The sequence below is a fragment of the Coregonus clupeaformis genome, chromosome 33 (assembly GCF_020615455.1).
Source record: "Coregonus clupeaformis isolate EN_2021a chromosome 33, ASM2061545v1, whole genome shotgun sequence".
Lineage (NCBI taxonomy): Eukaryota > Metazoa > Chordata > Actinopteri > Salmoniformes > Salmonidae > Coregonus > Coregonus clupeaformis.
In genome coordinates this window covers 8110015-8130398 of record NC_059224.1, presented here as the reverse complement: position 1 = coordinate 8130398, position 20384 = coordinate 8110015, and positions in this window count along the sequence as shown.

Genomic DNA, 20384 nt, shown 5'->3' with positions numbered 1-20384 from the left:
TCACCCAAGATTTGACGGTATTTGGCGCCGTCCATCGTCCCTTTGATGCGGTGAAGTTGTCCTGCCCCTTAGAAGAAAAACACCCCCAAACCATAATGTTTCCACCTCCATGTTTGACGGTGGGGATGGTGTTCTTGGGGTCATAGGCAACATTCCTCCTCCTCCACGGCGAGTTGAGTTGATGCCAAAGACCTCGATTTTGGTCTCATCTGACCACAACACTTTCACCCAGTTCTCCTCTGAATCATTCAGATGTTCATTGGCAAACTTCAGACGTTCCTGTATATGTGCTTTCTTGAGCAGGGGGACCTTGCGAGCGCTGCAGGATTTCAGTCCTTCACGGCGTAGTGTGTTACCAATTGTTTTCTTGGTGACTATGGTCCCAGCTGCCTTGAGATCATTGACAAGATCCTCCCGTGTAGTTCTGGGCTGATTCCTCAACGTTCTCATGATCATTGCAACTCCATGAGGTGAGATCTTGCATGGAGCCCCAGGCTGAGGGAGATTGACAGTTATTTTGTGTTTCTTCCGTTTGCGAATAATCGCACCAACTGTTGTCACATTCTCACCAAGCTGCTTGGCGAGGGTCTTGTAGCCCATTCCAGCCTTGTGTAGGTCTACAATCTTGTCCCTGACATCCTTGGAGAGCTCTTTGGTCTTGGCCATGGTGGAGAGTTTGGAATCTGATTGATTGCTTCTGTGGACACCTGTATAAAAGACACCTGGGAGCCAGAAATCTTTCTGATTGAGAAGGGGTCAAATACTTATTTCCCTCATTAAAATACAAATCAATTTATAACATTTTTGACATGCGTTTTTCTGGATTTTTTTGTTGTTATTCTGTCTCTCACTGTTCAAATAAACCTACCATTAAAAATACAGACTGATCATTTCTTTGTCAGTGGGCAAACATACAAAATCAGCAGGGGATCAAATACTTTTTTCCCTCACTGTATTTATTGCCTTACCTCCATAACTTACTACATTTGCACACACTGTATACAGATTTTCTATTGTGTTATTGACTGTACGTTTTGTTTATTCCATTTGTAACTCTGTGCTGTTGTTTTTATCGCACTGCTTTGCTTTATCTTGGCCAGGTCGTAGTTGTAAATGAGAACTTGTTCTCAACTGGCCTACCTGGTTAAATAAAGGTTAAATAAAATAAAATAAAAATGTTTGCTGACGACATAACAGTGGTAGACCTGATCACCAATAATGACAAGACAGCCTACAGGGAGGAGGTTAGTGCCCTGGCAGAGTGGTGCCAGGAAAATAACCTCTCCCTCAACGTCAACAAAACGAAGGAGCTTATAGTGGACTACAGGAGACAGAAGAGAGAGCATGCTCCCATCCACATCAATGGGGCTGCAGTGGAAAGGGTCACATTATCAAGGACTTGAAATGGTCCCACCACACCGACACCATGGTGAAGAAGGCATAACAGCACCTCTTCAACCTCAGGAGGCTGAAAAAATGTGGCATGGCCCCTAACACCATCACAATGTTCTACAGATGCACTATCGAGCGCACTGCCTGCCCTCCAGGATATCTACAGCACCTGTTGTCATAGGAAGGTCAAGAAGATCATCAGGGAACTCAGCCAACCGAGCCACGGTCTGTTCACCCTGCTACCATCTAACAGATAGAGACAGTAAAGGTGTATCAAAGCTGGGACCGAGAGACTGAGAAACAGTTTCTACTGTATCTCCAGGCCATCAAGCTGTTGAACAGCCATCACTAGCCGGCCACCACCCGGTACTCTGCCCAGCACCTTAGAAAATGTCACTAGTCAGCCACCACCGGTACTCTGCCCAGCACCTTAGAAAATGTCACTAGCCGGCCACCACCCGGTACTCTGCCCGGCACCTTAGAAAATGTCACTAGCCGGCCACCGCCCGGTACTCGGCTCAGCACCTTAGAAAATGTCACTGGCCGGCCACCACCAGGTACTCTGCCCGGCACCTTAGAAAATGTCACTAGCCGGCCACCGCCCGGTGCTCTGCCCGGCACCTTAGAAAATGTCACTAGCCGGCCACCACCCGGTACTCTGCTCAGCACCTTAGAAAATGTCACTAGCCGGCCACCGCCCTGTACTCTGCCCGGCACCTTAGAAAATGTCACTAGCCGGCCACCGCCCGGTACTCTGCCCAGCACCTTAGAAAATGTCACTAGCCGGCCACCACCAGGTACTCTGCTCAGCACCTTAGAAAATGTCACTAGCCGGCCACCGCCCGGTACTCTGCCAGGCACCTTAGAAAATGTCACTAGCCGGCCACCACCAGGTACTCTGCCAGGCACCTTAGAAAATGTCACTAGCCGGCCAACGCCCGGTACTCTGCTCAGCACCTTAACTGTAACTAGCCGGCCACCGCCCGGTACTCTGCCAGGCACCTTAGAAAATGTCACTAGCCGGCCACCACCAGGTACTCTGCTCAGCACCTTAGAAAATGTCACTAGCCGGCCACCGCCCGGTACTCTGCCAGGCACCTTAGAAAATGTCACTAGCTGGCCACCACCCGGTACTCTGCTCAGCACCTTAGAAAATGTCACTAGCCGGCCACCGCCCGGTATTCTGCCCGGCACCTTAGAAAATGTCACTAGCCGGCCACCAGCCGGTACTCTGCCCAGCACCTTCGAAAATGTCACTAGCCGGCCACCACCCGGTACTCTGCCCGGCACCTTAGAAAATGTCACTAGCCGGCCACCACCCGGTACTCTGCCCGGCACCTTAGAGACTGTCACTAGCTGGCCACCACCCGGTACTCTGCCCGGCACCTTAGAGACTGTCACTAGCCGGCCACCACCCGGTACTCTGCCCGGCACCTTAGAAAATGTCACTAGCCGGCCACCGCCCAGTACTCTGCTCAGCACCTTAACTGTCACTAGCTGGCCACCACCCGGTACTCTGCCAAACACCTTAGAGGCTGTCACTAGCTGGCTACCACCTGGTACTCTGCCAAACACCTTAGAAACTGTCACTAGCTGGCCACCACCTGGTACTCTGCCAAACACCTTAGAAACTGTCACTAGCTGGCCACCACCTGGTACTCTGCCAAACACCTTAGAAACTGTCACTAGCTGGCCACCACCTGGTACTCTGCCAAACACCTTAGAAACTGTCACTAGCTTGCCACCACCTGGTACTCTGCCAAACACCTTAGAGACTGCCGGCACATGTACAGTGAGCTCCAAAAGTACTGGGACAGTGACACATTTATTGTTGTTTTTGCTCTGTACTCCAGAAATGATACAATACAATGACTATGAGGTTAAAGTGCAGATTTCTGTACATAGTCCCCCCATTTTAGTGGACCAAAAGTATTGGGACAAATTCACTTATATATGTATTAAAGTAGTCAAAGGTTGAGTATTTGGTCCCATATTCCTAGCATGCAATGATTACATCAAGCTTGTGACTCTACAAACTTGTTGGATGCATTTGCTGTTTGTATTGGTTGTGTTTCTGATTATTTTGTGCCCAATAGAAATGAATGGTAAATAATGATTTGTGTCATTTTGGAGTCACTTTTATTGTAAATAAGAATATAATATGTTTCGAAACACTTCTACATTCATGTGGATGCTACCTGTCACGATCGTCATACATAGAGGAGGACCAAGGCGCAGCGTTGAAGGCGAACATATTTATTTAATAAATGATCACACGATCAAAACAACAAAACGATGACGTGACAGTCAATGGTAATACACAAACCAAACACGAACAAGAAACCACACCAAATGAATGCCTAACGGCTACCTAAGTATGACTCCCAATCAGAGACAACGAGCTACAGCCGTCTCTGTTTGGGAGCCACCCTGGCCAACATAGATATACCAAACCAGAAAGTGAAACCTAGAACACACATAGACTATACACACCCTGGCTCAACATATTAGAGTCCCCAGAGCCAGGGCGTGACAGTACCCCCTAAAAGGCGCGGACTCCGACCGCGCCCACCAAATACCACAGGGGAGGGACCGGGTGGGCACTCCGCTTAGGCGGCGGATCCGGCCCGGGCCTGATCCCCGCTCCCTCTCCAACCCCCCAAGGTACCCCTGGTCCGGTCTGGCCCCGCTGGCCGGAGCTGGACTGCACACTGGTGGAGCGGATTGCTCTAGCTCCGGCGTGAAGCATCTGACCGGTGCCGGACCAGCCACCGGTGGAACAGGCACGGGCCGTGCCGGACTGACGACGCCGCACCACTGGCTTGGTGTGGGGAGCAGGAGCGGGCCGAGCCGGGCTGTCGAGCGCACCCCTGACTTGGTGCGGGGAACAGGCACGGGCCGTGCCGGACTGACGACGCACACCACTGGCTTGGTGTGGGGAGCAGGAGCGGGCCGAGCCGGGCTGTCGAAGCGCACCCCTGACTTGGTGCGGGGAGCAGAAACGGGCCGAGCCGGGCTGACGAGGCGCACCACTGACTTGGTGCGCGGGAGCAGGAACGGGCCGAGCCGGGCTGACGAGCGCACCACTGACTTGGTGCGGGGAGCAGGAACGGGCCGAGCCGGGCTGACGGGCGCACCACTGACTTGGTGCGGGGAGCAGGAACGGGCCGAGCCGGGCTGACGAAGCGCACCACTGACCTGGTGCGGGGAGCAGGAACAGGCCGGACCGTACTGGGGACACACACCACTGGTCCTACGCCGGGATCTGGAATGGGCCGGACCGGACTGGTAACACACCCCAGTACCTCTCGCCGTGCCTCTACACCTTCCACCCCCTCTTCGACCAGTGGCCCCGTAACCTGGCGGCCTCCTCTGCCAACCCGCTGGGCCGCTCTGCCGCGGTCTCCTGCTGGCCCGTCGTCCACGGCGTTAGCCCCCCCCTAAAAAATTTCTGGGCGTCTCTCCTACCCGTGGACCAGGTCTCCATGTCCCTCGCCAGCCTTTCGCCCTTCTGCCACAATGTCAAGCCCTTCTCTTCCTCACCCGGCTTGACCCAGTCGAGGAAGCGAAGGAGATCTGCTAGAGATCTCCCTGGCGATGGCTCCTGGACACGCTGCTTGGTCAAATCTTGGTGGTTTCTTCTGTCACGATCGTCATACATAGAGGAGGACCAAGGCGCAGCGTTGAAGGCGAACATATTTATTTAATAAATGATCACACGATCAAAACAACAAAACGATGACGTGACAGTCAATGGTAATACACAAACCAAACACGAACAAGAAACCACACCAAATGAATGCCTAACGGCTACCTAAGTATGACTCCCAATCAGAGACAACGAGCTACAGCCGTCTCTGATTGGGAGCCACCCTGGCCAACATAGATATACCAAACCAGAAAGTGAAACCTAGAACACACATAGACTATACACACCCTGGCTCAACATATTAGAGTCCCCAGAGCCAGGGCGTGACACTACCATGATTAAGGATAGTCCTGAATGAATTGTGAATAATGATGAGTGAGAAAGTTGCAGTGGCATAAATATCATACCCCCCCAAAAAATGCTAACCTCCCCTGTTATTGTGATGGTGAGAGGTTAGCATGTCTTGGGGGTATGATATTTGTGCGTCTGTAACTTTCTCACTCATCATTATTCACGATTAATTCAGGACTATTCAAATCGGGGATTGTTGATAGCGTCGCAGAGCACTCTGCACATCAATTACCTGGAGCTGTTGGCAGTGTTCAGGCGTTTTCTCCCATTGTTGGCAGGCCAGCAGTGGTGGCATACATGAACAGAAAGGGAGGGGTGAGGTCTCGCCCCCTTTTATCTTTGGCTCGCTCCCTACCGCGGCCCACGCTGGGAAGGGTGCATCTGGAGGGCTTGTCGTTGATCCTTGTGGCTTACATTTTAATGATTCTACAAGGGCTTTTCGAGCAGGGTCGTTCATCCTCCACCGTGAATGTGTACATGGCAACTATTTCAGCGCGTCATGTGGGAATTGATGGTGCCACTCCAGGAGCTCATCCACTGGCGGTGCAGTTTTTAAAAGGTATGCGCTTTCTCAGACCGGTTTCTAAACCTATTGCGCCCACTTGGGATTTGGCTTTGGTTTTGGATGTGATGTGTTGATGCCCCATTTGAACCGATGGAGTCTGTGGATCTGAATATCCTCTCCTACAAGACCGCCCTGCTCGTGGCTTTGGCCTCGGAGACCGCCCTGCTCGTGGCTTTGGCCTCGGAGACCGCCCTGCTCGTGGCTTTGGCCTCGGAGACCGCCCCTGCTCGTGGCTTTGGCCTCGGAGACCGCCCTGCTCATGGCTTTGGCCTCGTAGACCGCCCTGCTCGTGGCTTTGGCCTCGGAGACCGCCCTGCTCGTGGCTTTGGCCTCGGAGACCGCCCTGCTCGTGGCTTTGGCCTCGGAGACCGCCCTGCTCGTGGCTTTGGCCTCGGAGACCGCCCTGCTCGTGGCTTTGGCCTCGTAGACCGCCCTGCTCGTGGCTTTGGCCTCGTAGACCGCCCTGCTCGTGGCTTTGGCCTCGGAGACCGCCCTGCTCGTGGCTTTGGCCTCGGAGACCGCCCTGCTCGTGGCTTTGGCCTCGGAGACCGCCCTGCTCGTGGCTTTGGCCTCGGAGACCGCCCTGCTCGTGGCTTTGGCCTCGGAGACCGCCCTGCTCGTGGCTTTGGCCTCGGAGACCGCCCTGCTCGTGGCTTTGGCCTCGGCCTAACATAGTGGAGATCTCCACACGTTACACGTTCCTCCCTCCTGTATGAAGTTTTCCCTTGGCAACTCTATTTTTTTTCTAGTTATTTCACTTCCGTTCCTTTCCCTTTCTCAACTACTTCTCCTATACTCTCCCTGTCACCTGTCTTTTCCAAACCAGTCTTTTGTTACTTCATTCCTTCTCAGCATGTTCCGGTAATGCCATCACAGAGTCCTGGTAACACACACACAGGCACATGCACACACACACACACACACATAAACACACACACACACATCACACGAACACACACACACACACACAGTCACATGAACTCGTCGTCCTTCCCATTGACTGACTGAGCCATTCCCATCAGAGCGTCACACCACCTTGAGTGCTTTTCAGTTCAACCCTCACCTTTAATAACACCTTTCACCTACCACAGACCACCCGGGGGCCTCATCGAGCATGTGTGTACCGTGTGTGCTGTGTGATGAAGCAATGGGCTGTGCTGTATTTAGAAGCAATAAATACACATATTGGAAGAAAGGATGGAAGGGTAGCAGGATGGAAGGATGGAAGGATGAAGGATGAAGGATGGAAGGATGGAAGGATGAAAAATAGCAGGATGGAAGGATGGAAGGATGAAGAATAGCAGGATGGAAAAATTGAAGGATGCAGGGTGAAGGATGGAAGGATGGAAAGATGGAGGATGGAAGGATGAAGGATAGCAGGATGGAAGGATGAAGGATGGAAGAATGGAAAGATGGAGGATGGAAGGATGAAGGATAGCAGGATGGAAGGATGAAGGATGGAAGAATGGAAAGATGGAGGATGGAAGGATGAAGGATAGCAGGATGGAAGGATGAAGGATGGAAGAATGGAAGAATGGAAGAATGCAGGATGGAAGGAGGGAAGAATTGAAGGATGAAGTATAGCAGGATGGAAGGATGAAGGATGGAAGGATAGCAGGATGGAAGGTACTGAGCAGGTCGTACTCTGCAATGGAGGCCAGAGCAGAGGCAGATGACGCTAACCTGATGACAGTGACAACATATGCTAACCTGGTAGAGGAGTGACAGCATATGCTAACCTGGTAGAGGAGTGACAGCATATGCTAACCTGGTAGAGGAGTGACAGCATATGCTAACCTGGTAGAGGAGTGACAGCATATGCTAACCTGGTAGAGGAGTGACAGCATATGCTAACCTGGTAGAGGAGTGACAGCAGATGCTAACTGTGTCAACTTATAAAGAGTCTAGAAAAGTATACTGTATCTCCCTCATCAAGTGTGACAAATGCCGACATTAATGTGCATTGTCATTATTTAACCAATGATGAACTCTGGGACTGGTAATTAACAAAAATTGGCTCTGTGGCTGTGGCAAATCAACAAAACTTGTGAAAAATCCTGCAGTAGCCAAACTCTGAAAATCCTGCAGCAACCTAACACTAAAAATCCTGCAGCAACCTAACACTAAAAATCCTGCAGCAACCTAACACTAAAAATCCTGCAGCAGCCTAACTCTAAAAATCCAGCTGTAGCACCATATAAACCTACTGCCTGAGTCAACGTATATTCTGTTCTATACAGCAGAGGCAGAACAGATCAGGCTGCGGCTTCTACTGTAGATGTCAGCTTGGTCAGTTCCTCTCTACTGACTGACTGTGTAGGATTCCATTATGATGCTAATATCCAGGGTGTTGAGAGAGCAGTGTGTTTGGTGTGTGTGTGTGTGTGTGTGTGTGTGTGTGTGTGTGTGTGTGTGTGTGTGTGTGTGTGTGTGTGTGTGTGTGTGTTTGTGATGACGCAATGGGCTCTGCTGTATTTAGAGGAATAAGGAAGGAAGGATGTAAGGACATCAGGATGGAAGGATGAAGGATAGCAGGATATCAGGATGGAAGGATGGAGGATAGACGGATAAAAGGTAGCAGGTTGGAAGAATGGAAGGAAGGAAGGAAGGATGAAGGATAGCAGGATGGAATGATGGAAGGATGGATAGCAGGATGGAATGATGGAAGGATGGATAGCAGGATGGAATGATGGAAGGATGGATAGCAGGATGGAATGATGGAAGGATGGATAGCAGGATGGAAGGATGGAAGGATGGAAGGATGGATAGCAGGATGGAATGATGGAAGGATGCATAGCAGGATGGAAGGATGGATAGCAGGATGGAATGATGGAAGGATGGATAGCAGGATGGAATGATGGAATGATGGAAGGATGGATAGCAGGATGGAATGATGGAAGGATGGATAGCAGGATGGAAGGATGGAAGGATAAAGGATAGCAGGATGGAAGGATGGAAGGATGAAGGATAGCAGGATGGAAGGATGGAAGGGTAAAGGATATCAGGCTGGAAGGATGGAAGGATGGAAGGTTGAAGGATGAAAGATGAAGGACAGCAGGATAGCAGGATGGAAGGATGGAAGGATAGAAGGATGGAAGGTATTGAGCAGGTCTTACTCTCCAATGGAGGCCAGAGCAGAGGCAGATGACAGCAAATGCTAACCTGATAGAGTGACAGCAGATGCTAACCTGGTAGAGGAGTGACAGCATATGCTAACCTGGTAGAGGAGTGACAGCATATGCTAACCTGGTAGAGGAGTGACAGCAGATACTAACCTGGTAGATGAGTGACAGCATATGCTAACCTGGTAGAGGAGTGACAGCAGATACTAACCTGGTAGATGAGTGACAGCATATGCTAACCTGGTAGAGGAGTGACAGCAGATACTAACCTGGTAGAGGAGTGACAGCAGATACTAACCTGGTAGATGAGTGACAGCATATGCTAACCTTGTAGCGGAGTGACAGCATATGCTAACCGTGTCAACTTGTAAAGAGTCTAGAAAAGTATACTGTATCTCTCCAATCAAGTGTGACAAATGGTGACATTAATGTGCATTATAATTATTTAACCAATGATAAACTCTGGGACTGGTACTTAACAAAATGTAGCTCTGTGGTTGTGCCAATACAACAAAACTTGTGAAAAATCCTACAGTAGTCAAACTCTGAAAATCCTGCAGCAACCTAACTCTGAAAATCCTGCAGCAGCCTAACTCTGAAAATCCTGCAGCAGCCTAACTCTAAAAATCCAGCACCATATAAACCTACTGCCTGAGTCAACGTATATTCTGTTCTATACAGCAGAGGCAGAACAGATCAGGCTGCGGCTTCTACTGTAGATGTCAGCTTGGTCAGTTCCTCCCTACTGACTGACTGTGTAGGATTCCATTATGATGCTAATATCCAGGGTGTTGAGAGAGCAGTGTGTTTGGTGTGTGTGTTTGTGTGTTTGTACAGTGCCTTCGAAAAGTATTCAGACCCCTTGACTTTTTCCACATTTTGTTACGTTACAGCCTTATTCTAAAATTGATTAAATCATTTTTTTCCCTCATCAATCTACACACAACACCCCATAGTGACAAAGCAAAAACAGGTTTTTGTAATTTTTGCTAATATATATATATATATATATATATATATATATATATATATATATATATATATATATAATATATATTTTTTTTTACGAAATATCACATTTACATAAGTATATAGACCCTTTACTCAGTACTTTGTTGAAGCACTTATTTTCAGGTCTCTCCAGAGATGTTTGATCGGGTTCAAGTCTGGGCTCTGGCTGGGCCAATCAAGGACATTCAGAGACTTGTCCCGAAGCCACTCCTGTGTTGTCTTTGCTGTGTGCTTAGGGTTGTTGTCCTGTTGGAAGGTGAACCTTCGCTCCAGTCTGAGGTCCTGAGGGCTCTGGAGCAGGTTTTCATCAAGGATCTCTCTGTACTTTGCTCCGTTCATCTTTGCCTCGATTCTGACTAGTCTCCCAGTTCCTAATGCTGAAAAACATCCCCACAGCATGATGCTGCTACAACCCTGCTTCAGCGTAGGGATGGTCCCAGGTTTCCTCCAGACGTGACGCTTGGCATTCAGGCCAAAGAGTTCAATCTTGGTTTCATCAGACCAGAGAATCTTGTTTCTCATGGTCTGAGAGACCTTTAGGTGCCTTTTGGCAAACTCCAAGCGGGCTGTCATGTGCCTTTTACTGAGGAGTGGCTTCCGTCTGGCAACTCTACCATAAAGGCCTGATTGGTGGAGTGCTGCAGAGATGGTTGCCCTTCTGGAAGTTTCTTCCATCTCCACAGAGAAACTCTGGAGCTCTGTCAGAGTGACCATCAGGTTCTTGGTCACCTCCCTGACCAAGGCCCTTCTCCCCCGATTGCTCAGTTTGGCCGGGGTGGCCAGCTGTAGGAAGAGTCTTGGTGGTTCAAACATCTTCCATTTAAGAATGATGGAGGCCACTGTGTTGTTGGGGACCTTCAATGCTGCAGAAATTTTTTGGTACCCTTTCCCAGATCTGTGCCTCGACACAATCCTGTCTCGGAGCTCTACGGACAATTCCTTCGACCTCATGGCTTGGTTTTTGCTCTGACATGCACTGTCAAATGTGGGACCTTATATAGACAGGTGTGTGCCTTTCCAGATCATGTCCAATCAATTGAATTTACCACAGGTGGACTCCAATGAAGTTGTAGAAACATCTCAAGGATGATCAATGGAAACAGGATGCACCTGAGCTCAATTTCGAGTCTCATAGCAAAGGGGCTGAATACGTATGTAAATCATGTATTTCTGTTTTTGATTTTTAATAGATTTTCACAAATGTCTAAAAACCTTTTTTTTTTTTGCTTTGTCATTATGGGGTATTGTGTGTATATTGCTGAGGATTTTTATTTATTTAATCCATTTTAGAATAATGCTGTAACGTAAAATAATGTGTAAAAAGTCAAAGGGGCTGAATACTTTCCAAAGGCACTGTATGTGTGTGTTTGTGCGTGTGTGTATGTGTGTGTGCACCCTCTTCAACACCTTACCTCAACTTGTCAGGGATAGGACAGAGGCGAGAGAGAGGGCCTCTGGCACTATTACCCAAGATGCATCTGGCTTCATCTTATCTGCGGGGAAACAGAAGTAGGAGAACCTCTGGAGAAAAACACTAATATACACTACACCATTATTTCCATAGAGATAAAGTTGGATCTTTATGATTGTGCTACAGTTACAATCCAGAGAAAGCTTGGAATATACTGTATACTGTACAGATGCATAAAGCTGAATTAGACAAATTCGAGGCGAATCTTCAATCATCTGAAGATTGTGTCCTCTCCTTGATTTTATATTATTTCAAAACTGTATATGGGCAACTCACCTCCCAAGAGGAACAATGTACATCTCCACTGCATCAGTGTTCTACAGTTCCAATCCACTTCAACGCATAGACCAGAAATGCAAAGGCAAATCATTGATCATCTAAAGAATGTGTCCTTGACTTTATATGAATTCAAAACTTTCTATGGACATCTAAGTCTTGTTTCTGAAATGTTAATGTTACCATCGTTCTTCACAATCCACTTCAATGCACCATGTTCTGTACAGCTTCATATGAATAAAAGGGACTCAAAGAAATTCAAAAGGGCAAGAATGTCTCCTCTCCTTGAGTTTTTATTCATTCCAAAATTTTATATGGAAATCTACGAGTTGTTTCTGAAATGGTGGAATATATTCTCCCCAGAAATACACAGAATAGAGATGAGACCGCCCTTCAATTTGATCCAAACATTAGTTTAAATTAGTTTGCTGCGATATCTTGTTGCTGTTGGAGACAGAAAGACAAGAGCAACTTTTTTTATTCTTCTAAATATCTCAATCGCATCTAAAACTGACACCTTTCTCAACTTTCCTTCCTGCTACACCAGCCTGCAAAATCAGCAACCGCCCACGGCACATATGGACTGAACAAAAACCCTGATTCTCTGGCTGCGTTCCAAATGGCACCGTATTCCCTTTTTAGCGCACTACTTTTGAGCAGAGTCCTATGTGGGGCCCTGGTCAATTGAAGTGCATTATATAGGGAATAGCATGCCATTTGGGACGAACCCCCTCGCTCTCTCTCTCTCTCTCTCTCTCTCTCTCTCTCATTAAATGTGATTTAGCCTAACGAGCAATCAGTACTTTGTTTTCCTGTGTCGTCTTTCATCAGCAGGTCCCAACCTATTTTTTTGTTACATTTATTTGTCAGGGATCATGTACAAAATGCCATTGCACCAGATTTAGAGATCGATAGCAGCTTTTTAGCTAAATAGCAGCCATTTATGATATTTATATTATTTTATATAATTTTTCTCCACTTTGCTGACAAGTATTTTTCTCATACAGGAGTAATAAAGGGCTAGTGCACTAATTTGGTGTGTATTTATTTTATTTGATATACATTTATATATATTTTTTTTTAATCAGGGGGCGCTGAAGCCATCTCACTCGGTTCAGGGACCGTTTTTCCAGGTCACACTAGTTGAGGCCTCTCTCTCCTCCAAGTGGTTCAGGGTCAGTTTTTCCAGGTCACACCAGTTGAGGCCTCTCTCTCCTCCAGGTGGTTCAGGGTCCGTTTTTCCAGGTCATACCAGTTGAGGCCTCTCTCTCCTCCAGGTGGTTCAGGGTCAGTTTTTCCAGGTCACACCAGTTGAGGCCTCTCTCTCCTCCAAGTGGTTCAGGGTCAGTTTTTCCAGTTTTTCCAGGGTAGAGGAGGGTAGGATGGTACATAGCCTAGCGGTTAGGTCGCTGGGTCGAATACGTGAGCCGACAAGGTGAAGAATCTGTCCACGTGCCCTTGAGCAAGGCACTTAACCCGAATTTGCTCCAGGGGCGCCATACTACTATGGCTGACCCTATAAAACAACACATTACAGTGCACCTATTGTACTACTATGGCTGACCCTGTAAAACAGCACATTACAGTGCACCTATTGTACTACTATGGCTGACCCTGTAAAACAACACATTACAGTGCACCTATCGTACTACTATGGCTGACCCTGTAAAACAACACATTTCAATGCACCTATCATACTACTATGGCTGACCCTGTAAAACAACACATTACACTGGACCTATCATACTACTATGGCTGACCCTGTAAAACAACACATTACACTGCACCTATCATACTACTATGGCTGACCCTGTAGAACAACACATTACACTGGACCTATCATACTACTATGGCTGACCCTGTAGAACAACACATTACACTGGACCTATCATACTACTATGGCTGACCCTGTAAAACAGCACATTACAGTGCACCTATTGTACTACTATGGCTGACCCTGTAAAACAACACATTACAGTGCACCTATCATACTACCATGGCTGACCCTGTAAAACAACACATTTCACACAGTATCACACCTATCCAGTGTGACAATAATAAATAAACCACATAAAAAACTAAAAACACCTACATCAAAACACAGTAGGGCTCTGTCCCTTGTGACGTACATGTACTGTAATGTCTAAGCAACGCTACCGTGATTGTTTAAGCAACGTTACCGTGATTGTTTAAGCAACGCTACCGTGATTGTTTAAGCAACGTTACCGTGATTGTTTAAGCAACGCTACCGTGATTGTTTAAGCAACGTTACCGTGATTGTTTAAGCAACGCTACCGTGATTGTTTAAGCAACGTTACCGTGATGGGGATGCGGCAGGGCTTGTCAATGTTGTCTCAAAGTATTGAGCTGTATCGCTGCAACCCCACCGAAAGCAGTTGCCTAAACATTACATCAACTCCGTACTGCCTGCCATAATAAACCAAGGAGCTGCTCCCTAGGGCTGATATCTGTTGGAGGAGATGTTTTTGTCTAAACTTAGCCTGCATCTGAAATGGCACACTATTCCCTATTGGTATTGGTAAAAAAGGTAGTGCACTAAATAGAGAACAGGGTGTCATTTGGGACGCGTCCTTTGTCTAAACACAGCAGGACAGGCTGTACCGTTACATTGCCAAAGTGTTACACCACAGATGTTTTAGTGCCAAGATGAATATTTCCCACTGGCCTCTGGGGGAGATGGGTGTACTGATGGATCTCACTACACCAGGGAGCCAGGGAGCTGTGTTCAACACTGATAGTATAAAACAATTAATAATAATAATACATGTATGCACTCACTAACTGTAAGTCGCTCTGGATAAGAGCATCTTGTCACGGTCGTCTAGGAGCGAAGGAGACCAAGGCGCAGCGTGTCCAAGAAACATGACTTTATTGACTTAAAGTATCTAACTACAAAACAAAAGACGACTCATGAAGTCCACGGTTACACAGACCGAAACGGAACAAAAACCCACAAACCCAAGGTGAAAACACACAGTTTAAATATGGCTCCCAATCAGAGATAACGAGCCGACAGCTGACACTCGTTACCTCCGATTGGGAGTCATATGACTAACAAGAACAACCAAAACCAAGCACACCCAAATACCCAACATAACCAAACCAAACCCAACAAAACGAATACACCCTGGCTCAAATACAAAGTCCCGGAGCCAGAGTGTGACATAACCCCCCCCTTAAGGTGCGAACTCCGGGCGCACCAGCATAAAGTCTAGGGGAGGGTCTGGGAGGGCGTCTGTCCACGGTGGCGGCTCTGGCACAGGTCGTGGTCCCCACCCCACCATAGTCACTACCCGCTTACGTAGCCTCCTCCCAATGACCACCCTCCAATTTAACCCCACTGGATTAAGGGGCAGCACCGGACTAAGAGGCAGCACCGGACTAAGGGGCAGCACCGGACTAAGGGGCAGCACCAGGATAAGGGGCAGCACCAGGATAAGGGGCAGCACCGGACTAAGGGGCAGCACCGGACTGAATGGCGGATCCTGGCTGGCTGGCTCTGGCGGATCCTGGCTGGCTGGCGGATCCTGGCTGGACGGCTCTGGCGGATCCTGGCTGGACGGCTCATGGCTGGCTGACGGATCTGGCTGCTCATGGCTGGCTGACGGATCTGGCTGCTCATGGCTGGCTGACGAATCTGGCTGCTCATGGCTGGCTGACGGATCTGGCTGCTCATGGCTGGCTGACGGATCTGGCTGCTCATGGCTGGCTGACGGATCTGGCTGCTCATGGCTGGCTGACGGATCTGGCTGCTCATGGCTGGCGGAAGGCTCTGGCTGATCCTGTCTGGCGGAAGGCTCTGGCTGATCCTGTCTGGCGGAAGGCTCTGGCTGATCCTGTCTGGCGGAAAGCTCTGGCTGATCCTGTCTGGCGGAAGGCTCTGGCTGATCCTGTCTGGCGGAAGGCTCTGGCTGCTCCTGTCTGGCGGAAGGCTTCGGCTGCTCCTGTCTGGCGGAAGGCTCTAGCGGCTCCTGTCTGGCGGAAGGCTCTAGCGGCTCCGGTCTAGCGGACGGCTCTGAAGGCTCATGGCAGACGGGCGGCTTTGCAGGCTCAGTACAGACGGGCGGCTTATGCAGCGCTTGGCAGACGGGCAGTTCAGGCGCCGTTGGGCAGACGGGCAGTTCAGGCGCCGTTGGGCAGACGGGCAGTTCAGGCGCCGTTGGGCAGACGGCAGACTCTGGCCGGCTGAGACGCACTGGTGGCCGGATGCGTGGTGCCGGAACTGGAGGTACCGGGCTGAGGACACGCATCTCAGGGCTAGTGCGGGGAGCAGGAACAGGACGCACAGGACTCTGGGGACACACAGGAGGCTTGGTGCGTGGTGTAGGCACTGGTGGTACTGGGCTGGAGCGGGGAGGTGGCGCCGGAAATACCGGACCGTGCAGGCTTACTGGCTCCCTTGAGCACTGAGCCTGCCCAACCTTACCTGGTTGTATGCTCCCCGTCGCCCGACCAGTACGGGGAGGTGGAATAACCCGCACCGGGCTATGTAGGCGAACCGGGGACACCATGCGTAAGGCTGGTGCCATGTAAGCCGGCCCGAGGAGACGCACTGGTGGCCGGATGCATGGGGCCGGCTTCATGACATCCGGCTCAACGCTCAATCTAGCCCGGCCGATACGTGGAGCTGGAATGTACCGAACCGGGCTATGCACGCGTACAGGAGACACCATGCGCTCTACTGCGTAACACGGTGTCTGCCCGTACTCTCGCTCTCCACGGTAAGTACAGGGAGTAGGCGCAGGTCTCCTACCTGACTTCGCCACACTCCCTTTAAGCCCCCCCCCCAAGAAATTTTTGGGTAGTACTCTCGGGCTTCCAGTCTTGCCTCCGTGCTGCCTCCTCATATCGCCTCCTCTCGGCTTTAGCTGCCTCCAGCTCTTCACGAGGACGGCGATATTCTCCCGGTTGTGCCCAAGGACCCTTTCCATCCAGTATCTCCTCCCATGTCCATGAATCCTTTATAGGCGTCCATTAATCCTGTGTATGTGGGTCCTGTTGCCGCTTGACACGCCGCTTGGTCCTAGATTGGTGGGTTTTTCTGTCACGGTCGTCTAGGAGCGAAGGAGACCAAGGCGCAGCGTGTCCAAGAAACATGACTTTATTGACTTAAAGTATCTAACTACAAAACAAAAGACGACTCATGAAGTCCACGGTTACACAGACCGAAACGGAACAAAAACCCACAAACCCAAGGTGAAAACACACAGTTTAAATATGGCTCCCAATCAGAGATAACGAGCCGACAGCTGACACTCGTTACCTCCGATTGGGAGTCATATGACTAACAAGAACAACCAAAACCAAGCACACCCAAATACCCAACATAACCAAACCAAACCCAACAAAACGAATACACCCTGGCTCAAATACAAAGTCCCGGAGCCAGAGTGTGACACATCTGCTAAATGACTAAAATGTAAATGTATATGATAGGAGGGGGGTGTATGTGTGGGACAGAGACTGTACTTGAACTTTTTGCACATTGTTACAACACTGTATATACAGTGGGGAGAACAAGTATTTGATACACTACCGTTTTTCCTACTTACAAAAGCATGTAGAGGTCGGTCATTTTTTATCATAGGTACACTTCAACTGTGAGAGACAGAATCTAAAACAAAAATCCAGAAAATCACATTGTATGATTTTTAAGTAAATAATTTGCATTGTATTGCATGACATAAGTATTTGACACATCAGAAAAGCATAACTTAATATTTGGTAGAGAAACCTTTGTTTGCAATTACAGAGATCATACGTTTCCTGTAGGTCTTGACCAGGTTTGCACACACTGCAGCAGGGATTTTGGCCCACTCCTCCATACAAACCTTCTCCAGATCCTTCAGGTTTCGGGGCTGTCGCTGGGCAATACGGACTTTCAGCTCCCTCCAAAGATTTTCTATTGGGTTCAGGTCAGGAGACTGGCTAGGCCACTTCAGGACCTTGAGATGCTTCTTACGGAGCCACTCCTTAGTTACCCTGGCTGTGTGTTTCGGGCCGGTGTCATGCTGGAAGACCCAGCCACGACCCATCTTCAATGCTCTTACTGAGGGAAAGAGGTTGCTGGCCAAGATCTCGCGATACATGGCCCCATCCATCCTCCCCTCAATACGGTGCAGTCGTCCTGTCCCCTTTGCAGAAAAGCATCCCCAAAGAATGATGTTTCCACCTCCATGCTTCACAGTTGGGATGGTGTTCTTGGGGTTGTACTCATCCTTCTTCTTCCTCCAAACACGGCGAGTGGAGTTTAGACCAAAAAGCTATATTTTTGTCTCATCAGACCACATGACCTTCTCCCATTCCTCCTCTGGATCATCCAGATGGTCATTGGCAAACTTCAGACGGGCCTGGACATGCGCTGGCTTGATCAGGGGGACCTTGCGTGCGCTGCAGGATTTTAATCCATGATGGCGTAGTGTGTTACTAATGGTTTTCTTTGAGACTGTGGTCCCAGCTCTCTTCAGGTCATTGACCAGGTCCTGCCGTGTAGTTCTGGGCTGATCCCTCACCTTCCTCATGATCATTGATGCCCCACGAGGTGAGATCTTGCATGGAGCCCCAGACCGAGGGTGATTGACCGTCATCTTCAACTTCTTCCATTTTCTAATAATTGCGCCAACAGTTGTTACCTTCTCACGAAGCTACTTGCCTATTGTCCTGTAGCCCATCTCAGCCTTGTGCAGGTCTACAATTTTATCCCTGATTTCCTTACACAGCTCTCTGGTCTTGGCCATTGTGGAGAGGTTGGAGTCTGTTTGATTGAGTGTGTGGACAGGTGTCTTTTATACAGGTAACGAGTTCAAACAGGTGCAGTTAATACAGGTAATGAGTGGAGAACAGGAGGGCTTCTTAAAGAAAAACTAACAGGTCTGTGAGAGCCGGAATTCTTACTGGTTGGTAGGTGATCAAATACTTATGTCATGCAATAAAATGCAAATTAATTACTTAAAAATCATACAATGTGATTCTCTGGATTTTTGTTTTAGATTCCGTCTCTCACAGTTGAAGTGTACCTATGATAAAAATGACAGACCTCTACATGTTTTGTAAGTAGGAAAACCTGCGAAATCGGCAGTGTACTCAAATACTTCTCCCCACTGTATATTCATAATATGACATTTAAAATGTCTTTATTCTTTTGGAACTTCTGAGTGTAATGTTTACTGTTAATATTGATTGTTTATTTCACTTTTGTTTACTATCTACTTCACTTGCTTTTGCAATGTTAACATACGTTTCCCATGCCAATAAAGCCCTTAATATATATATATATATATATATATATATATATTTATATATATATATATAGAGAGAGAGAGAGAGAGAGAGAGAGAGAGAGTGAGAGAGAGAGAGAGGACAGCGTGGGACAGAGAAAGGGAGAGAGAGAGAGAGGACAGCGAGGGACAGAGAAAGGGAGAGAGAGTGCTTGTGTGTGTTTGTGTGTGTGGTCGCTTGGGAATCCCCAACAGCTGGGAGTACCAAGGGCTTGAGAACCGCTCTGACGGTAACCTCTCACCCCTGTAGCTATTACTGTCACGTTTCTATCAGGAGAGGAGAGAATGAGTGTCCCACTGGCACAAACTGGTTGGATAAGCGTTATTTCACTGTAATTTGTCAACGTATTGTGATGTGGAATATATGTGAAAAATATATTGGATTCATCAACTTAAAAATAAAGCGAAGCCAGTTGAGAAACAGAACCCGAGTGTCTGCCTCAGCTGACGCATTGGCTGAGATTGCATCAATTAGATGCTAGTAACAATCACGCCTACTCACACATCCTGCTGCCGCATTCTGCTACTGTTAGTATGCATTTGCTTCTTTTGCTGCTTTAACTAGCTGTATGCTGCTGTTTTAACTAGCTGTATGCTGCTGTTTTAACTAGCTGTATGCTGCTGTTTTAACTAGCTGTATGCTGCTGATTTAACTAGCTGTATGCTGCTGATTTAACTAGCTGTATGCTGCTATTTTAACAAGCTGTATGGTGCTGTTTTAACTAGCTGTATGCTGCTGTTTTAACTAGCTGTATGCTGCATTAACTAGCTGTATGCTGCTGTTTTAACTAGCTGTATGCTGTTGCTTTAACTAGCTGTATGCTGCTGTTTCAACAAGCTGTATGCTGCTGCTTTAACTAGCTGTATGCTGCTGTTTTAACTAGCTGTATGCTGCTGTTTTAACTAGATGTATGCTGCTGTTTTAACTAGATGTATGCTGCTGCTTTAACTTGCTGTATGCTGCTTTAACTAGATGTATGCTGCTGTTTTAACTAGCTGTATGCTTCTTTAACTAGCTGTATGCTGCTGATTTAACTAGCTGTATGCTGCTGTTTTAACTAGCTGTATGCTGCTGATTTAACTAGCTGTATGCTGATTTAACTAGCTGTATGCTGCTGATTTAACTAGCTGTATGCTTCTTTAACTAGCTGCATGCTGCTGTTTTAACTAGCCGTATGCTGCTGTTTTAACTAGCTGTATGCTGCTGTTTTAACTAGCTGTATGTAGCTGCTTTAACTATATGTATGCT